Source organism: Scyliorhinus torazame, chromosome 9 (genome assembly GCF_047496885.1).
Source record: "Scyliorhinus torazame isolate Kashiwa2021f chromosome 9, sScyTor2.1, whole genome shotgun sequence".
Taxonomy (NCBI): Eukaryota; Metazoa; Chordata; class Chondrichthyes; order Carcharhiniformes; family Scyliorhinidae; genus Scyliorhinus; species Scyliorhinus torazame.
In genome coordinates this window covers 246,441,468-246,456,215 of record NC_092715.1, presented here as the reverse complement: position 1 = coordinate 246,456,215, position 14,748 = coordinate 246,441,468, and the positions used below count along the sequence as shown (strand labels likewise).

Sequence of the window (14,748 nt, the reverse complement as noted above, 5' to 3'; positions counted from 1 at the left end):
ACAGTGGGCTATCAGCGGTGTGGGCAGCTGCATGGCTGCCTTTCCGGCTGCGGCAACGGTGTTCCCTGCCTGACCAACCCGGCCACATAGCTTACCTCCTGGCCACTGCCTGCTACTCCCCCCGGCCCTGGAATAAGCACCCCGGCCAGCGGAACATCTGTCAGCAAACTATGACGATGCTGGACACTTTCCGTACCCCCTCTCTCTCCCTTAGCAGCCACCACGCCGGTTTCACGATTTTTAAAAGCAAAGCGAATTGTGCCATCAGGAACGCAGCCCCTCGGAGGCGGAGTATCGCGGAGGCCCCGGAGAATGCCGGGTCGGGCCTGATAATGATATGCAAATGGTGTCTACTGTACATGCGTTTCGGACCGCATTGACGGCACTGTCGAGGTGGTGGAGAATTGCGATTTGGCGTTAAATTGGCGCCCGCCACAATTTTGCAGCCAGAACTTATTCTCTGCCCAGTCATGGAAGATGGCAGGACAGGGGGACATTCATTCACATTAACCCTCTCAGGATTTCAAAATCTTGCTCAAACTAAAAAAAGCGCAAGTAAAATGGAAAAAAAAGGTCTTTGCTTCAGTTGGATGCTTCCAGCATCTTACTCCTGTTTAAATTTTATTTTCAATTTAATGTGTTTACTGTAGACTAATTCAATCCTCTGTAGTTTCAGGAATACAGCACTCACAGTCTTTCTGGAGAGAGAGAGAGTCTGGTCTTTGGTTGCAGCTTGCAATGGTTTCCCCATAGATTAATTCACTCAGGTGCTCTGCAGCCTCAGCACTCGCAGCCTTTCTGAAGAGGGAGGAAAAGCTCCCCTTGAAATTCAAAGACACTATGATCGTCGAATCATCAGCATCCTGAAAGGGTCACCGTGGACCAGAAACTTAAGTTCCCCAACCACATCAATATTATGGCTACAAGAGCAAGGGAGAAGCTGGGTGTTCTGAGGTGAGTAGCTCACCTGTCCACTCTCCAAAGTCTGTTCACCATCTGCAAGGTACAAGTCAAGTGCATGATCAAATATTCTTTAGTTGCCTTAAAGTGTAACACAGGATGAAGTGGATTTTGAACAAAAATGATTTCACGAGTAAATAAAAGTATGCTGAAACAAGTAAGTTGCAATATTTCAAAAGGTCATTTTAGAACTTCAGTGGACCATACTGGAATGTATCGACATGGACGAGAGAATAAGTTAGATTTTAGGCTGCCACTAAAGAACTAACCGCTGCTGACGCCCATTGTGAAATTTGAAGGTCGAGTTCATCAAACTGAGTCGGCATTTCCAACATTCAAAACCAAAATTCCTGCAGCCTGTGCTGACCTCTGCATCTCGGGTCCCACAGTGGGTGATCAGAATATTCTCATCTTTGTCAGAAGGTTGAAATTTTAAAGTTAAGATATCTGTATCTAAAGTCAGGTTGATTGTGATTCCCATTGGCGCATTTATTAAACATAAAGACAGTCAGAATTCAGTCACCATCCAACAGCAGAGTTTTCGAAAGATAAGTTTAGAGTACCCAGGGGCGAGATTCTCCGACACCCAAACGGGTCGGAGAATCGCCGGGGGCTGGCGTGAATCCCGCCCCCGCCAGTTGCCGAAGCCTCCGGCACTGGATATTCGGCGGGGGCAGGAATCGCGTCGCGCCGGTTGGCGGCCCCCCTGCTCGATTCTCCGGCTGGAAGGGCCGAAGTCCCGCCGCTAAAATGCCTGTCCCACCGGCGTAAATTAAACCACCTACCTTACCGGCGGGACAAGGCGGCGCGGGCTGGCTCCGGGGTCCTGGGGGGGGGGCGCGGGACGATCTGGCCCCGGGGGCGTGCCCCCACGGTGGCCTGGCCCGCGATCGGGGCCCACCGATCCGCAGGCGGGCCTGTGCCGTGGGGACACTCTTTCCCTTCCGCCTCCGCCACGGTCTCCACCATGGCGGAGGCAGAAGAGACTCCCTCCACTGTGCATGCGCGGGAATGCCGTCAGCGGCCGCTGACGCTCCCGCGCATGCGCCGCCCGGAGATGTCATTTCCGCGCCAGCTGGCGGGGCACCAAAGGCCTTTTCCGCCAGCTGGCGGGGCGGAAATTCATCCGGCGCCGACCTAGCCCCTCAATGTTGGGGCTCGGCCCCCAAAGATGCGGAGCATTCCGCACCTTTGGGGCGGCGCAATGCCCGTCTGATTTGCGCCGTTTTGGGCGCCAGTCGGCGGACATCGCGCCGTTTCCGGAGAATTTCGCCCCAGTTCTTTTTTCCCAATTAAGGGGCAATTTAGTGTGACCAATCCACCTACCCTGCACACCTTTGAGTTGTGGGGGTGAGACCCACACCGACACGGGGAGAATGTGCAAACTCCACACAGCCAGTGACCCGGATCCGGATTCGAACCCGGGTCCTCGGCGTGAAACAGCAGTGCTAAACATTGTGCCACCGTGCCGCCAACTGTGGGCAGAGGTGCCGTTGAAATATACTTTCATTACAACCAGGATTGCAACAATTATTAAAATAATAATCATTTCTCAATTTTGTAAAGGGGGCAGTGTGTGAAACTAATTCCATCGGTGTGCTCTCTTGCTCAGACGTCGGAATAAACGCCTCAGAAGCACCTGACATCTCCTCAGGCTGGTTGTTGTCATCATTAAATATTTTCTGCTGATAGTCATAGTCATCAAGCATTTTCTGAATCATCCTTGTGGCCCTTCCTGTGGTGTCCACCTTTTTACCTGTGCCGTTTGCCCTCAAACCTAGAAACACAGAAAAAGCTCAATCCATAAACACTGGTGGATTATTGAGATGGATTTTATGTACTTTCTCTTTATTCCAACTATACACCACAGCCTCTCTATTACAGAAAGGGGGAGGTTCCGGACCCTCCCTGGCATTCTTGCTCTTCAGACATAGGGGGCGATCTTCCCAAAAGGGAACCAAGTCCCCGAGTGTTTCCCGGCACTCGCAGTGTTGTGGGGGTGCCCACAATGAGAAACCCCATTGGCTGGCTGCAGGGGCGGAGAATCCCGCCCTAGTGTTTTGATAAACTCGGAGTGCTTCTGTTTTTTGATTTTTTTTTTTTAGAAAACATTTTAATTCCTTTCTCAGAGTTCTAAAGTCCATGTGCAGGGTGGACAGGGGATGCCCTTAATCCACCTCCTTGCTTGCTTCAAACACTAATTCAAATTCAAATTGAATCCAATTCATGTGCTCACAAGCGAGTGCGGGGAGGCGGTGGCACAGTGGTATTGTCCCTGGACTAGTGATCCAGAGACCCAGAGCACTCTGGGGTCTCAGCTTCAAATCTGCCACTACAGATGGTGACATTTGAATTGAATAAAAATCTGGAATTAAAAGTCCAATGATTTCCATGAAAACACTGTCAATTGTCGTAAAAACCCATCTGGTTCACTAATGTCCTTCAGGGAAAGAAACCTGCCTTCCTTACCTGGTCTGGCCCAGTACATATGACTCCAGACCCACAGCAATAGGGCTGACTCTTAACTGCCCCTCAAGGGCAATTAGGGACGGGCAATAAATGCTGGCACAGCCTGCGTCGCCCACGTCCCATGAACAAATAAAAAAAAGAGACATAATAGATCCAAGCTGACAACAACAGGCATTACACCTGATCTCATGCTTGATTCTATGCTCGACCTTAGCCAAAACATCTAGGCCGGGATTCTCCTAGCCCGCACCGGGTCGGAGAATCGCCGCGGGGGGACGCGCAAATCCTGCCACGCCGCTCCGACGCTGGGCTGTCGACTGGGGAATCGGGGATAATCGCCCTGGCGTGGTCGCCGCGGCGCCGGACGGGGGCCGTTGAAAGCAGCCCCTGTGGCGATTCGGCGCGCTCGACGGGCTGAGTTCTGCCGAGTCCCGCTGACGTTGTTTGCATATGGCCCTACCCGGTGGGACCTCTGCGTTCTGGCTGTGGGAGCCGTCCTGGTGGGGGGGGGCAGGTGGAGCCGACCCTGGGGTGGGGCCTTCACGGTGGCCAGGCCCACGATCAGGGGCAAGCGATCGGCAGGCGTGCTAATTCCGGGGGGCTGCCTATGTTCCTTCGCACTGGGCCCTTATAGGGCTCCGCCATGTTGCCCGCGGGGCTGCGTGGAGACTTCCGTGATGTGCCTGCGCGGACCCGTGGCAGCTGTGGTGGGCCGGCTTTCGGCGCCGGAGTAGCGCACAGCACACCGGCACCGTTCTGGCCCCGGAGGAGTGGGAAAATGACTGGGCCTGGAGGCCCGTTGATGCCGGCGTCAACACTTGGCCGGGATTTCGGAGAATCCCGCCCCTGATGCTGCGGAATAAGTTCAGTGATCTGGTGACGCAGGGCATAGCCTCATTTCAGAACCATGTGTTGGTGACAGAACTATAACACTGTAAAGCTGACTTACAAATTCAATGATCCTGTTGTGACTATCAGCTTTTGGGGGTGGATTCTCCATTGCTCTATGCTGGTATCGGGATTGCTGATTCGGCAGAGAATGGCAGGTCACCTGAGAAACGGGATTAGCGCCTGGCAAAAAACTCACTGCTATTCTCCGATCCCCCATCATCGAGGGCAGCGGGCACCCCCCCACCCACCCCACCCTTCTACCACCCCCCCCCGCACCAGCAGAGACACATAAATTATTGTTCAGCATTCAATTAACAGGCTTGAAGCCTGAGACTCCACCTCCTGAATCATAATGCTCCAACGTCGTTTGAAATGGAAATCTTCCATTCGATTTAATACAGCAACACATTTCGCTAGCCAGTGATTGACAATTTTATTGGTCCAGACACAGGTGCTTGGTGGATTGTTTATTAAATTAAACAGCTGAAACACTTAGCTCCTTTTGATATGGTGAGGAGCTGTCAATCGTAGAAAACCTTTTTATCAATATTGTGGCTAGCATCAAAGCAAAGTACTTGAGATGCATTCAAGCGTGAAGAGAAAGATCAATCCAACAAGCAGCTGTGCCTGACCCATCAAACTATTAGTCACAGGCCAGTGAAAGGTTTTTCTCAGTGAAATTGAATGGGATTTTTGCCTTTCAAAGGCGGTCAGGGCATTTAAAGCCCTTTCAAGTGGTCTGGGCTTCCGAGGAAGCCCTTGTAATAGCTGCTGCTTTAAAGACTTTTGTCTGAGGCAACAAATGTTAGGGTAGGCTAAATGCATGGTTTTTTACTGGACTGTCTGGACTGTGCTTCAGTTTTCAGGCAGGGGTAACTGTGACTAGGGGGGGGGGGGTGATGTGGGTCTCTGATGAGGGTCTCTGATGGCAGGTCTCTGATGGGGTATATGATGGGGGTCTCTAATGGCAGGTCTCTGATGGGGTCTCTGATGGGGTATATGATGTGGGTCTCTGATGGGGGTCTCTGATGGCAGGTCTCTGATGGGGTGTCTGATGGGGTGTCTGATGGGGTCTCTGATGGGGGTCTCTGATGGCAGGTCTCTGATGGGGTGTCGGATGGGGTGTCTGATGGGGTCTCTGATGGGGGTCTCTGATGGCAGGTCTCGGATGGGGTATATGATGGGGTGTCTGATGGGGTGTCTGATGGGGTCTCTGATGGGGGTCTCTGATGGCAGGTCTCTGATGGGGTGTCTGATGGGGTGTCTGATGGGGGTCTCGGATGGCAGGTCTCTGATGGGGTGTCTGATGGGGTGTCTGATGGGGGTCTCTGATGGCAGGTCTCTGATGGGGTGTCTGATGGGGTGTCTGATGGGGGTCTCGGATGGCAGGTCTCTGATGGGGTGTCTGATGGGGTATATGATGGCAGGTCTCTGATGGGGTGTCTGATGGGGTGTCTGATGGGGTCTCTGATGGCAGGTCTCTGATGGGGTGTCTGATGGCAGGTCTCTGATGGGGTGGTCTGATGGGGGTCTCTGATGGGGGTCTCTGATGACAGGTCTCTGATGGGGGTCTCTGACGTGGGTCTCTGATGGGGGTCTCTGATGGGGGGTCTCTGATGGGGTGTCTGATGGGGGTCTCTGATGGGGTATACGATGGGGGTCTCTGATGGAAGGTCTCCGGATGTCTGATGGGGTCTCTGATGGCAGGTCTCTGATGGGGGGTCTCTGATGGGGTATACGATGGGGGTCTCTGATGGCAGGTCTCTGATGGGGTATACGATGGGGGTCTCTGATGGCAGGTCTCTGATGGGGTATACGATGGGGGTCTCTGATGGGAGGTCTCTGATGGGGTGTCTGATGGGGGTCTCTGATGGCAGGTCTCTGATGGTGGTCTCTGATGGGGGGTCTCTGATGGGGTGTCTGATGGGGTCTCTGATGGCAGGTCTCTGATGGTGGTCTCTGATGGGGGGTCTCTGATGGGGTATACGATGGGGGTCTCTGATGGCAGGTCTCTGATGGGGTGTCTGATGGGGGGTCTCTGATGGGGTGTCTGATGGGGATCTCTGATGGGGGTCTCTGATGGGGTGTCTGATGGAGTGTCTGATGGTGTGGTCTGATGGGGGTCTCTGATGGGGGTCTCTGATGGGGGTCTCTGATGGAGTGGTCTGATGGGGGTCTCTGATGGGGGTCTCTGATGGGGTGTCTCTGATGGGTTGTCTGATGGGGGTCTCTGATGGGGTGTCTGATGGGGGTCTCTGGTGGGGGTCTCCGATGGGGTGGTCTGATGGGGGTCTCTGATGGGGTCTCTGATGGGGTCTCTGATGGGGGTCTCTGATGGGGTATACGATGGGGGTCTCTGATGGGGGTCTCTGATGGGGTGTCTGATGGGCGTCTCAGATGGCAGGTCTCTGATGGGGTGTCTGATGGTGGTCTCTGATGGCAGGTCTCTGATGGGGTGTCGGATGGGGTGTCTGATGGGGTCTCTGATGGGGGTCTCTGATGGCAGGTCTCGGATGGGGTATATGATGGGGTGTCTGATGGGGTGTCTGATGGGGTCTCTGATGGGGGTCTCTGATGGCAGGTCTCTGATGGGGTGTCTGATGGGGTGTCTGATGGGGGTCTCGGATGGCAGGTCTCTGATGGGGTGTCTGATGGGGTGTCTGATGGGGGTCTCTGATGGCAGGTCTCTGATGGGGTGTCTGATGGGGTGTCTGATGGGGGTCTCGGATGGCAGGTCTCTGATGGGGTGTCTGATGGGGTATATGATGGCAGGTCTCTGATGGGGTGTCTGATGGGGTGTCTGATGGGGTCTCTGATGGCAGGTCTCTGATGGGGTGTCTGATGGCAGGTCTCTGATGGGGTGGTCTGATGGGGGTCTCTGATGGGGGTCTCTGATGACAGGTCTCTGATGGGGGTCTCTGACGTGGGTCTCTGATGGGGGTCTCTGATGGGGGGTCTCTGATGGGGTGTCTGATGGGGGTCTCTGATGGGGTATACGATGGGGGTCTCTGATGGAAGGTCTCCGGATGTCTGATGGGGTCTCTGATGGCAGGTCTCTGATGGGGGGTCTCTGATGGGGTATACGATGGGGGTCTCTGATGGCAGGTCTCTGATGGGGTATACGATGGGGGTCTCTGATGGCAGGTCTCTGATGGGGTATACGATGGGGGTCTCTGATGGGAGGTCTCTGATGGGGTGTCTGATGGGGGTCTCTGATGGCAGGTCTCTGATGGTGGTCTCTGATGGGGGGTCTCTGATGGGGTGTCTGATGGGGTCTCTGATGGCAGGTCTCTGATGGTGGTCTCTGATGGGGGGTCTCTGATGGGGTATACGATGGGGGTCTCTGATGGCAGGTCTCTGATGGGGTGTCTGATGGGGGGTCTCTGATGGGGTGTCTGATGGGGATCTCTGATGGGGGTCTCTGATGGGGTGTCTGATGGAGTGTCTGATGGTGTGGTCTGATGGGGGTCTCTGATGGGGGTCTCTGATGGGGGTCTCTGATGGAGTGGTCTGATGGGGGTCTCTGATGGGGGTCTCTGATGGGGTGTCTCTGATGGGTTGTCTGATGGGGGTCTCTGATGGGGTGTCTGATGGGGGTCTCTGGTGGGGGTCTCCGATGGGGTGGTCTGATGGGGGTCTCTGATGGGGTCTCTGATGGGGTCTCTGATGGGGGTCTCTGATGGGGTATACGATGGGGGTCTCTGATGGGGGTCTCTGATGGGGTGTCTGATGGGCGTCTCAGATGGCAGGTCTCTGATGGGGTGTCTGATGGTGGTCTCTGATGGGGTCTCTGATAGGGTGTCTGATGGGGGTCTCTGATGGGGTGTCTGATGGTGTGGTCTGATGGGGGTCTCTGGTGGGGGTCTTCTGATGGGGGTCTCTGATGGGGTGGTCTGATGGGGGTCTCTGATGGGGATCTCTGATGGGGGGTCTCTGATGGGTTGTCTGATGGGTGTCTCTGATGGGGTGTCTGATGGGGTATCTGATGGGGGTCTCTGATGGTGGTCTCTAATGGGGTGGTCTGATGGGGGGTCTCTGATGGGGTCTCTGATGGGGTCTCTGATGGGGGTCTCTGATGGGGGTCTCTGATGGGGTGGTCTGATGGGGGTCTCTGATGGGGTCTCTGATGGGGTCTCTGATGGGGGTGCTGGCGGGGATCAGTGGGGAGTTTGTTGGGGGGACCTTGGGTCGCCCTCATGCATGCGTGCTGTGGGGGAGCAACCTGTTATGCCGGTGGTGGCGGGTGGATGCCCCTCCTTGTCAGTGGGGGAGGGGCAAGATTAGCATTCTGGTGGGGACGGGGGTCTGACCCTGGACTTCGTTATCGGGCCTCCTGCTCAAAATGGTGACCCGATGCTGGGACTCTGATAGAATCTGGCCAGCTCTTCACCATGCATCCATTTTTATGGTTAAAGAGAGAGACTCGCACCAGAATGGGTAATCCTGACTATTAGCTATTAAAATGTAATATTTTCATCATACATTTTTAATCAAAACTTTCTACTCTTGTAGAACCCACATCCTTGCCCTCCACTGGAGTAAATTGGTTCTGGGTGTAAACTCTAATTGACACTGTCGCCTTTCACCCTGGATCCTGTAAGAAATAGTGAGATTATTACCACATCCCCAAGTCCCTCCTACCTTCTATTTCTACATTCAAGCTCCAGTTATTTTTCTTTTCTGATCCGTTGGGTTTTGAACCCACTTTGCGATCTCTTGTGCACACCCGGTTCTCACGAACTAGAACACTCCTGTCCCCGTCCCTGGTCCTGTTCTTCCATATCAGTGGCTCTCTTCGAAGGTGTGTGGAGTGGAGATTCCTCTCTGCACAAAGCTTCTTTTGCAATTTAAGAATCCTGGATTTTCGCATCTGGAAGAGTCACATCGAATTTCAATCAGGGCTCCATCAGAAAGTCACAGTTTACCCGGGTTCAGTGTTTGAAGGGCTCTTTTGAACTGGAAAATTATATTCTCTCACCCCCCCCCCCGTCAGGTTTAATTGGCGTGGAGAATTGACACATTCGTTCATTGTGTGATTTTGTGCAGCAGGTTCGCGAGTTGTGTTAGGGCAGAAAGAGTTTATTGGCGGGATTCCTCCCCCACCTCGCGCACACGGCGTATTCAAGACCCGCCGATGCCAACAGGTTTCCCCATCGTTTACCTTCACCGTAGTGGAACTCGCAGTAGGGGCAGGGGTCGTCGTCAGTAGGACTGCAAAGAAGAAACACCATAGATATTGTGCTCCTTGAGGAGGGGATGGGTGCATTGTCCTCCCTGCACAAATTCATTGGGTTTTTAATCACTTTCTGCACCATTCTGGAAGATAAAGCTCTGTGGCTCCTGGACAGACAATCGATTACACACACGGGCGGGTCAGTGTATTGGCACTTTAACAATTTGCTGCTTGAGGTCAAGAAGTTCTGAAATTGTTCTGTCACTTCTGGATGGACTGGCAAAGGGTTCGGGGGAATTCCCCACCTTGAGGCTATGCCAGGTAGTGGGCAAGGCCCATGTCAGTGTCTTCTGTCAGGGTGACATGAGGGAATCGATGAGGAGGCAGAGGGCCAGACGTGAGTGCTTGGAATGTAAGTGCTTATCCTGGAGTCCTGTCTTGGTCAGGCCGTTGAAAACCCAGGCGTGTGGAAGGAGCATGGAGAGAAGAAGGCCCGCTAGCTTGTTGGATACCGAGGCACCTTCATGAGGTTGTGGATCTGCTTCTTTCAGGACATGGACTGTGGTTGCTCCTTTCCTCTACTCACTGGAAAAAGACAGAGGGTCCGTAAGCAGCTGCTGGTCAATGAATCTAAGTCCTCATCTTAGATTCTGAGGACATCAGTGCCTGGGCTTGTGTATTTCGGTGCTCTGTTCAGTCCAGATTTGTCCAGTGATGACACTCACAGAGATTTGTGGGAGGACCTATTGAGGCTTGGCTTGGAGGGAGTTAAGTGACTCAATTTTTCACTTAGTTTGGCCGAGTTGTCCGATTCGCTCAACTGGCTCTCGAGGGACAAGTCACCATGACAGGACAAGTTAAACCTGGAATTCCACAGGGCTTTCTGGGGCATCCTGAGAGGTGAGTGTGCACAAGCTGAAAGAAAGTCTGGAACAGTGGAAATTCCTCTCGATGCAGGGCACTCAGTATCGTGCTGCTCAAAGATTGCAATGTCAGCCAGGTTAAGAAATGGAGCCTGGACTCTCTCCTGAGGATGGACTATAATATCTTTGTGAGAGTCATGTCTTCTTGCCTTGGCACTATGCTGGTCCGCATGAATCACCCTGATCAGTACCATATTCCTGTTCCAAACCATCCATCATAATACTCTTCTGGTCTGGACCCTGATCCACTATTCCCAGAAGGATGTTCCTTTTGCCACCTTCCTTTCCCTGGATCAGGAGAAGGTGTTTGAAAGGGTGGATCGTGAATACTTATTCGGGACTCTGGACATTCAAACTTGAAACACGTTTTGTTCTCCGTATCCAATCTCTGTATTCTGCTGCTCAGTGTCTGATTAACGCGTCCCTTCACTTTGGGAGTTGGCAGTGCACCGAGCGTGCCCTTGTTCGGCCAGTTATATGCCCCCTGTGTGGTGCCTTTTCTGTGTCTATTGACGAAGGGGCTGATGGGACTGGGTCTACGTGGGCAGTACATGAAGGTCACACTCTTGGCTTACACCGACCGATGCTCCTCACATTCATGGAACCTATTGGAGGAGGACCAATTGCCAACTGGTCAACTCTGTGGCATCCTTTGCCAGGATGAACTGGGAAAAATATTGTGCCGTCCAGGCCGATCAGTGGGACGAGACTCCCTGATGGGGGAGCTCACCCACTGCCTTTATCTGGGTGTCTATCTTTACCTGTCGAGGAAGCCTAGCAGTGAACTGACAAGAGCTGGAGGCCAAGGTCAATATGCTCTGAATGCCATCCTTCTGGGGTTGAACGCTGGTCATCAATTGACTGATGCCCGGTATATTGTGGTCCCCACTGGTCACATCGATCCCTCCCCGGGATTGTCATCAAGACAAAGAAGAAACCAATCAACTTCTTCTGGGACAAAAGAGTGCATTGGGCCTACACCACAGGGCTTAAAGTCTGTCATAATATCTCACTTCTTTTTAGTAAATTTAGAGTACCCAATTCATTTTTTCCAATTAAGGGGTAACTTAGTGTGGGCCGTCCACCTACCCTGCACATCTTTGGGTTGTGGGGGTTAATCCCACGCAAACATAATATGTCACTTTTATAATTGTGCTTTAACTATTCACGTTCCTTACCTTCGACCAGGACGAAGTTAGTATAATCACTATGGGCATGATTCTCTGGCCGCTTTGCGCTCGAGCAAGAGCACAACATGGTCGGAGACTCCCGGTTGAGCCCTCTCAGGGGTTTCCCGGCAGCCTCCGCACCTCAGGGGATCCACTCAAGTCCTGCGAGGCGTCGGATTCGCAACTCCGCCCAAAGGAGCATGACCAAATGACGCTCCCAAAAGTTGGTCTTAAACCTACTTAAGGCCTACTCACTCGGGATGCACCTTCGGTTCTCCGGCCTCCCCAGGGAGGCTGCAGCTGAACGCCAATCAGTGCTGGACTCCTGGGTTATTGGAGATTCCTGGGTGGTGAGGGATAGTGCAGGGTGGCACCCTGGTACTCCCACTGTAATGTGGGCACCTTGACACTGCCATCCTTGCACTCCTGCGGTGTCTGGGTGGCACTGCCAAGCTGGCTGGAGCACTGCCTGAATGCCAGGGTGGCAGTGCAAGGGTGCCCAGGCGCCAGGGTGGCACTGATAAAGGTCTGAGCCTGAGGGGGGCCATGCCTATGAAAGGAGGATGGAAAGATGGTTTGAAGGGTCGGGATGTGCAGGGAAGGTAAGTAGGGGCATCTGGGAGGTGGGGGTGGGGGGGGGGGGGGGGGTGGGGGGGGGGGGGGGTGACGAGTGCGAGTCCTGGAATGGAGGGGGTGCTGTAAGGGGGCTTGTGGGGGACTGAAGAGGGAGGGTGCCAGGGACCCCATAGCGGGGTGTCTTCACTTGTGGGGTGTGGGATTGTGCCAATGTGTGTAGGGAGTGACATTGCCCATGGGTGGGGAGTGTGGGGGGACGCACTAGCTCATTTCAAAAAGGTTGCCCAATCTCTGAGTTCAGCTCCCAGTGCTAAAAATAATTTGAAGTGTGGACTAGACCAATGAGAAACTCCCCGAGGCCCCAAAACGCGACTAAGTGTAATTGAATAGCGGTGGGGAGCTCACCGGCAGAGCCAGCGTGAAACTCCCTTAAAAATCCGCCACAAATGAGCTTCGAAATCTTTGTGGAGAATTGCGCCCGATATCACTCACTCACTAACAAGCAAATAAAATCACAGCAAACATTCTTCCCAACGACAACAGAGCACTCACCTCGTTATTGAGTAATGGATATAATTCCAATCAATGGAAGGGATTGCAATACTCACTTTCTTTGTTGTGGAGAATTGTAAGATTACGGCAGATATCAACAAATTTAGAAATTATATCTGGTTCGCAGAGTTGTTTGAGCTCCTCTTCAGTGGTTACAAAACACGTGTAAAAGGACAGTATTAGCCCGATTGTCAGGATGAACACTGGACCCATTTCAGCTTTCAAGTGACCAGCTTCAGTCACTGACTCTGTACAGGACTCTAGAGCCAATTGCTCCACTCACTCGCCAATGTTCCTGCTGTGCAAATTGGACCTGTCTTTATCGACTCATTTCAATTTCTTTTTCAGTCTCCAGCTTCTTCCTGATAGGATTTCTCTCTTGATGATGAATATCTAGTTATTTCTTTTCTGCCACAGACTTTAACATTCATCTGTTCCTCCTCCCTTTTATAGCGGTTTTGTTCTCTTTCTGTGATTCATCGCTGTTTTCCATTAACTTTTGTCCCTTTTCTGAAAATCTCAAATCCGCAATGTCCTAACCGTCCAGAAACGCAACTCTTTCTTTGGTTAATAATTAACCTGACCAGCTGGTGGTCGTGAGCAGGGTTTATCGGACAGCGGATGTTCCTGTCCTGCTACCCACAGAGGTGATAGGGAAGACATCCCCATTGAGATTGGCTGTTCAACAGGCCAAAGGACGGGCAGACCACCCACCTTTCCCAATTCCGCCTCCCCTGCCCCCAAAGAGGAGTCATGTTAAGGGTGAGCAGGTGATCTCTGGCAGAGACACAATGGGCGGGACACAATGGAAAAATTTCAATGACAGGTTTTGGACACCTTTGGCGGGGTGTTTCCTGACAGCCCGCTGGCGAGGTCACCAACGAGATTACCGATGTATTCAATGGCACTTTGTGCCAAATGTGAGCCCCCATGAAATCCCCGACATTACTCGTTCCCTCACTGTCTCATTCATCTGACTCGTGCCTCAGCAGCTTGCCCCTGGCGAGGGGGAGCTGCTTTTAAACGTAGCCTCACCACTCGCTCCCAGTTAGCACACAAGCATAGCAGTGCACAGACCTGCTTCATTGCTTTGGGGAGGGCAACCTGGCCAGGTTTCCGGACGCTGTGGGTGAGAGGCGGGGCATCCTGTTACCCTGAGGGGGTTTGCAGACCAGCTGTAGGGTCAGCAGTGCCGCCTGGGAGGCAGTGGCAGCGGCTGTCAGTGTGGGCCACATGACCAGGAGGACCACTGTCCAATGTTGGGAGAAGACCAATGACCTCCAATGAGCTGCAAGGCTACGTTGCCACTTCTCTCTTGCATCAGTTCCACCTGCCACCCCTCAAATTCCCAAAGCCACCCCCACCACCCCCGCAAAAACTGACTGACATCTCCCACCCTCCCCCCATCTGATCTTCGTGTTTGTCCCTCAGAAGCCCCTGGCAGAACCCATTCATGTCCGGGTGCGGTGCCCACACATGCCACCAGTTATAGACACCTCCCCTTACCCATCAAGCGTGCGGCTCACAATGCCCACTCTTTGTGCCTGCAGGAGAAGAAAACCCATAGTAAACGGAAAAGGGTCAAGACGGTGGGGGGGGGGGGGGGGGTGGTCCTCGCTCCGCTGTGAGGAATGGGCCCTGGAGATCATGGGTTTGGCTGAGAAGAGAGCAGTGACTGACAGCGAGGTTGGCCTGTAAGGATCCACTGCCCCCTCAACCAGATGACTTGTCTCAAGTGAAAATGGTACTTCCCTCTCACTGACGACATGTCCATTGTCTCGCAGGATCTCCTTCTGATGAGGGCGGCCCACCCAGTGTCGTACCCCCCCCCCCCACACCTCCCCTACACCTCCCCCACACCACCCAAGAGAACACCTCAGAGGACAGCTCCAAGGAGACCACCATCGAAGCATCACAGCTGTCACCCCTACCTTCCACCAGCGCAGTGACACACGCCTCAATGGGCGACATTAGTGCACAGACTTCTGGGGCACAATCTGGTGAGCGCCACGCAGTTGCCGATGCACATCAGGTG

The 14,748-nt window shown here is 53.2% G+C and overlaps 1 long non-coding RNA gene across 1 annotated transcript; it reads right to left on the bottom strand.

The window, feature by feature from the left end:
- Positions 1 to 1,122: 1,122 nt before the first annotated feature.
- Positions 1,123 to 13,115, bottom strand: LOC140429793 (uncharacterized). The gene is made up of 2 exons (XR_011949206.1): positions 12,770 to 13,115; positions 1,123 to 2,737 (listed from the first exon to the last, which is right to left on the bottom strand). It is a non-coding gene; the product is annotated as an uncharacterized lncRNA (long non-coding RNA).
- Positions 13,116 to 14,748: the final 1,633 nt, after the last annotated feature.